This window comes from Callorhinchus milii, unplaced genomic scaffold, assembly GCF_018977255.1.
Source record: "Callorhinchus milii isolate IMCB2004 unplaced genomic scaffold, IMCB_Cmil_1.0 Scaffold1, whole genome shotgun sequence".
NCBI classification, from domain to species: Eukaryota; Metazoa; Chordata; class Chondrichthyes; order Chimaeriformes; family Callorhinchidae; genus Callorhinchus; species Callorhinchus milii.
This window is the reverse complement of record NW_024704742.1, coordinates 139,195,163-139,201,841: the sequence shown is the minus strand read 5'-3', so window position 1 is coordinate 139,201,841 and position 6,679 is coordinate 139,195,163.

Below are 6,679 nucleotides of genomic sequence, written 5' to 3'. Positions count from 1 at the left end.
CATTTGAATCTAACCAACCAGTGACCCCGAAACATGACCCGAACCCTCAAGCTAACCCATCCCTAAACTTAGCCCATAAACCTGACCTTACCCATAACCCTTCTCCTAATAAATTATAGTAAGGGATCTAAACCTAACCCACCCCTAAACCGAACTCCTAAGCCTAACTTAACCCCTAACCCTACTCAGAATAAATTATAGTAAGGTCTGTGCTGTGGGCAGTCAGGGCAAAAAACAAACTGCAGGGGCTCGAGGACGGAGTGGAGGGAGAGGTGTGACCGAAGTTGACCTGCAACAATGTGTTCCAGGACTTTGGTAAGGTAGGGTAGGTTGGAGATGGAATGGTAGTGTGAGAGATTAGAGGGATACAGGCTGGGATTTTTGAGGAGGGGGGTGATAACAGTGATTTTCAGGGGGAGTGGAACAGAGTCTGAGGAGAGAGACTGGTTGATCGTGTCGGCCAGCAGGGGGAGTTGAGTGACCAGCAGCTGGGTGGGGAGAGGGTCAAGGCAGCAGGTGGTGAACTTCATCCGGGTGATTGTGGTTGAGGGGGAGGAGGAGAAATGGGAGGCAAAGGAGTGTAAGGAGGGGGTAGTGGCAGGAGTCATGGCGAGGTAGAAGGTGATCTGGATGGGGTGGAAGGGGACATCGGGGGGAGAACATGCAGCCAAGGGGATGTTTTCAATCTTTGAGACAAAGAAGTCTTGGACCTTAGGACCTCTTCACACTTTGATGTGAGGATCAAGGGGACTAACACGTACACATAGTGCCACCCTGAGTACATGGGCACACATTACCAGCAGTGAGACACACAACCTCTTGTGCCTCTTTATGTTGTGATGTTCAGAACTGGATGCAGTTATACAGGTGTAGCTTCATACTTTGAATATTTTGGTAAGAAATTGATTGCCGCACTTAATAAGAACATAAGAATTAGGAGCAGGAGTCAGCCATTCGGCCCCTTGAGCCTGTCCCCCGCCATTTGATAAGATCATGGCTGATCTTCAGATCTAACTCTAATTACCTGCCCTATCCCCATATCCCCTAATCCCTCTATTTTTAAAAATCAATCTAAATGTTTCCTCAACTCTGTTCTAAAAGGCTGACCCTTAATTTTCAGACTGTGACCCCTGGTTATAGATTCTCCCACCGGGGAAACAGACCCTCAGTGTCTACTTTATCAGCCCTTTAAGAATCTTATATGTTTCAATAAGATCTCCCCTAATTCTTCTGTACTCCAAAGAATACAGCCCCAGTTTATTGTGGAGTCCTGTAGCTCAGTGGTTAGAGCACTCACTGTGCAAGCGACAGACCTGAGTTCAATTCCAGGCAGAGGGCGAAACCTTGGGCAAGTTTCCTTCCTCCACACAGAGCCTAATAATAATAATCCCTCCAAAAAAACAATAATAAATTGGTCATTTTCAATCTACGATTGTTTGTGGGACATTGCTGTGCGCAATTGGCTGTTTATAAGAATTAGGAGCAGGAGTAGGCCATTCGGCCCTTCGGCCTGTGCTCCGCCATTCATTAAGATCATGGCTGATCTTCTCACCTAACTCTGATTACCTGCCCTATCCCCATATCCCCAAATCCCTCTATTTTTTAAGAATCTATCAGTCTCAGCCTTGAAAATGTTCAAGGACTGAGCATCTACAGCCTTCTGGGGTAGTGAATTCCATAAGTTCACTACCCTCAGAGTGAAGAAATGTTTCATCAACTCTGTTCTAAGAGGCTGACCCTTAATTTTAAGACTGTGACCCCTGGTTATAGATTCTCCTACCAGGGGAAACAGTCCTACTGTGTCTACTTTATCAGCCCTTTAAGATTCCTATAAGTTTCAATAAGATCCCCCCTAATTCTTCTGTACTCTGGAGAATACAGCCCCAGTTTATTCAGCCTCTCCTCATAGGTCAGTCCCCTCATCCCAGGAACTAACCGAGTGAATCTACGCTGCACCCCCTCGAGGGCAAGTGTGTCCTTTTTTAAATAAGGACCAAAACTGCACACAATACTCTCGGTGCGGTCTCACCAAAGCCCTATACAGTTGCAGCAAGACTTCCCTACTCTTGTACTCTAAACCTTTGGCAATGAAAGCTAACTGCCGTTCGCCTTCTTAGTTGTTGCTGCACTGCAAACTAACTTTTTGGGACTGGTGTACACGGACACCCAAATCCCTTTGAATACTAACATTATCTAACTTCTCCCCTTCCAGAAAATAATCTGTTCTTTTATTCTTGCTACCGAGGTGAATAATGTCACACTTGCTAACATTGAATTCCATCTGCCACCTACTCCCCCACTCCCCGAGCCTATCTATATCTTGTTGCAATCTTTTTGCATCATCCTCAGAGCTTACTCACCCACCGAGTTTAGTATCATCCGCGAATTTAGACACATTACATTCAATGTCCTCGTCCAGATCATTGATGTAAATGGTAAATAGCTGAGGCCGAGGCACTGATCCTTGTGGCACTCCACTAGTTACATCTCCTGCCAATTCGAGAATGATCCGTTTATCACTACTCTCTGCTTTCTACCCGATAGCCACTCTTCTATCCATGTTAATATTTTCCCATTAATCCCGTGGGCCTTGATCTTGAGTAACAGCCTTTTGTGTGGCACCTTGTCAAATGCCTTCCTAAAATCCAAATATACCACATCTACTGGTTCCCCCTTATCCAACCTCCTGGATACATCCTCAAAAAATTCTAAAAGGTTAGTCAAGCATGACTTCCCTTTTGTAAAGCCATGTTGACTCTGCCTAATCTTTTTATGGTCTTCCAGGTATCCCATAACTACGTCTTTTATTAAGGACTCAAGAATTTTCCCTACAACTGACGTCAAACTAACTGGTCTATAGTTTTCCCTATTTTCTCTCCCACCCTTCTTAAATAGTGGGGTTACGTTTGCAATCTTCCAATCAATGGGAACTTTTCCAGTATCCACAGACTTTTGGAAGATTATAGACATGCCATCCACTATCTCAGTAGCCACCTCCTTTAAAACTCTCGGATGCAGGCCATCCGGTCCAGGGGATTTATCGGTTTTAAGACCCGACAATTTACCTAGAACCATCTCTTTACTAATGTTAATCTCCCTAAGTTGCTCGCTAACATTGTCTTCTTGGTCCTCTATTTTTGGTATGTTTCCAGTGTCTTCTACAGTGAAGACTGTAGAAAAATACTTGTTTAATGACTCTGCCATGTCTTTGTCCCCTATTATAATTCCTCCGGTCTCTGCCTGTAATGGACCCACATTCACCCTCACTAGCCTTTTCCTCTTTATATATTTGTAAAAACTCTTGGAGTCTGTTTTTATGTTCTTTGCTAGTTTGCCCTCGTAATCTATTTTCTCCCTCTTGATCAATTTTTTGGTCCTCCTCTGTTGATCCCTAAAGTTCTCCCAATCCTTGGGTTTACTACTCATCTTCGCTGTTTTATAGGCTTTTTCTTTTGATTGGATATTTTCCCTAACTGCTCCAGTTAGCCACGGCTGCACCACCTTTCCCGTGGCATTCTTATTCCTCAAAGGAATATGTGCTCGTTGGGAATGTTGCATCTCCTTGAATTGTATGTCTACCTGCAGTCTGTCACAATCTTCTTCACTATTTACTACCCTACCTAACTTGCTATCATCTGCAAACTTGGAAATAGTGCTCCCTATGCCCAAGTCCAGATCATCAATATATATTAGAAAGAGCAGTGGTCCCAATACCGATCCCTGGGGGACACCGCTGCACACCTCCTTCCATTGCGAGAAACGCCCATTAACTACCACCCTCTGCATTCTGTCACTCAGCCAGTTCCACATTCAATTCCATCTGCCACCTACTCGCCCACTCCCTGAGCCTATCTATATCCCGTTGCAATCTTTTTACATCATTCTCAGAGCTTACTCTCCCACCTAGTTTGTGTTATCCGCGAATTTAGATACGTTACATTCAATGTCCTCCTCTAGATCATTGGTGTAAATTGTAAATAGCTGAGGCCCAAACACTGATCCTTGTGGCACTCCGCTAGTCACATCCTGCCAATTCGTTTATCCCTACTCTCTGTTTTCTACCCGTTAGCCACTCTTCAATCCATGCTAATATGTTCCCTTTAATCCCGTGGGCCTGAACCTTGTGCAATCGCCTTTTGTGTGGCACTTTGTCAAATGCCTTTTTAAAATCTAAATATACTACATCTACTGGTTCCCCCCTATCTAACCTTCTGGAAACATCTTCAAAACACTCTAAAAGATTAGTTAAGCATGACTTCCCTTTTGCAAAGCCATGTTGACTCTGTCTAATCTTGTTATGGTCTTCCAGGAATCTCATAACGTCATCTTTAATTAAGGACTCAAGAATTTTCCCTACCACTGATGTCAGACTAAGTGATAAATCCTGTAGATTAGTGGGTTGGGTACAGCGCTTGCCTCACAAGCGAGAAGACATGGATTTGATTCCCCGTCAGGTTGAAATTTGGCAAGTTTCCTTACTCCACATGCCTGGTTATCCAATAGTAAGTAGGAACCTGGTTGTTAGATGATTGGTGGATCGCTTTTCCAGGGATAATAATCCCTTCAAAAAATAATAATAATTTGGTTACCCAATTCACGATTGTTTGTGGGACGCTCACTGCTGCCGAGTTTCGCCCACAAAATATACAGTTAATTCACTTTACAGTATTTTCTGTGAAGTGCTTTGAGATGTCTTGAAGATGTGATAAGGTGCTATATCAAAGACAATGATTATTATTGTTATTATTATCATAGCTCTGCATTGAAAGCACTGTCTGACAATTACAACAACAATTGACATTTGTGGGGCAACTTTCACATCGGGAGGACACCCCAACAATTACAATTCTGGTACCGACATTTACCACGATTTTTCAAAAATTTTAATTGCACTTTGCTGGAAATTCTCATTTGCTAGACTGGATCTTCCCCTCCTCCCACCCATTAGTCTGGCAAGCCAGGATATAAATGCATTGACAAAATGCAAAATAGTGTAGATGCTGGAAATCTGAAACAAAACAAAAGTCGCTGGGAACATCCAGCAGGTCAGGCAGCATATATGGCGAAAGGAAAGTGAGTCAACATCATCAGAACTGGGGCATGTTGTGAGGAAGAGGCTTTTAATGGCTAACAGAGAAGGGGCAGGGCAAGGAAGACAAATGAGAAAATGGGTAGAGGACAGGGTTAGGTTAAAGAGGTATTAATGATGCAGAACAAAAGGGGAGGATTGCACAAAACAGGGGAACAGAGGTGTTAACACTGAAGAACAAAAGGTGGGAGGAGGGGGAATTGCAACGAAATAGGCTGACCAGTGAGTGAAAAGGTGTGTTTGGGACCCAGATGATATGGTAATGGTCGCAGAAGAGGGGGAGGGGGAAGGTGAACTGTTATTGTTCAATATTGAGGCCAGAGGCTGTAAGGTCCCAAGCAGATAAATGAGGTGCTGTTCCTCAATCTTGCGCTGTGGCTCATTGGAACAGAGTAGGAGACCATGGCTGGAGAGGTCAGAGTGCCAGTGGGAGGGAGAGTTGAAGTGCAAGAAACCGGAAGCAGAGTGAAAGAAACCGGAAGCAGAGTGAAAGAAGAAGGTCTTGAGATGGAGCTTGAAGGAGGCAAGGGATGGACTAAGATGAAGGGACTCCAAGATGGAGTTCCAGAGGGTGGGGGCAAAAAGGCTGAAGATGGGGCAGGCAGAGCAGGGGACATGGAGGGAAGCTGAGGGCTGTGCTTTCGGACAGAAAGGAGATGTTCGGCCAATCGGTTGCCTAATCTCTGTTTTGTCTCCCCAATGTAGAGGAGACCACATTGTGAGCAGCAAATGCAGTACACTACATTGGTGGCAGTACATGTAAATCGCTGTCTCACTTGAAATGTGTGTTTGGGGGTCCTGGACAGTTGTATGGGAGGAGGTGAAAGGGCAGGTTAGGCCATTGTTTGAGGTGGAAGCGGATGGCCTGCAGGCCATCCTTGTGGGGGGTGGAGGGGCAGTCCAGTTTAGTCCAGAATTCAATGTATTAAGACCAACATAGAGGGTCCACCCAATTCTGGCATTCTGTTGCCAAGCATAGCTGTTATAGGGAGAGGATAGTAAAAGGCAAAGAGTGATGGACAGAAAGTAATTGAGTTCCTCTCCAGAAACTGAGGTGTTATAATAAAGTGCTTTACATTTGTTACAACATCTTTCGTATTGGGACGCTGTCTCAGAGAACTTGACAGGATTTATTGTAAAGTTTAATAACAGTATATTTTGTAGGGAAAACGTGGCCTGTAATTTGCACAGAACAATCACTGACAAGGAACCACGTTGTGAATAATTGATGTGAATAATTCCTTTTATTTGGAGGATTGTTGGAAGTGATCTGGAGAAACTTCCTTCTTTTCAGATAGTGCCATATTAACATCCATCTGAACAGGCAGACAGGGCCTCCAATAATGCAAGCCACACCCCACCACTCCCCCACCCCAAGAACAACAACAACAACAAGATTCCATTTACAGAGTGCCTTTCACATCGGGAGGACGTCCCAAGGTGCTGTAAGTTGGGTCAGGACACGAGCAGGGGGGAAATGGTCAGGGTGAGGGGAGGGAAGGGATGGTGTGAGGAGGGGGTAGAGAATTGAGAGGGGAGCTGAAGGCTGAAGGTCAAAGAGAAAGGTCTTGAGACCGGCCTTGAAGGAGG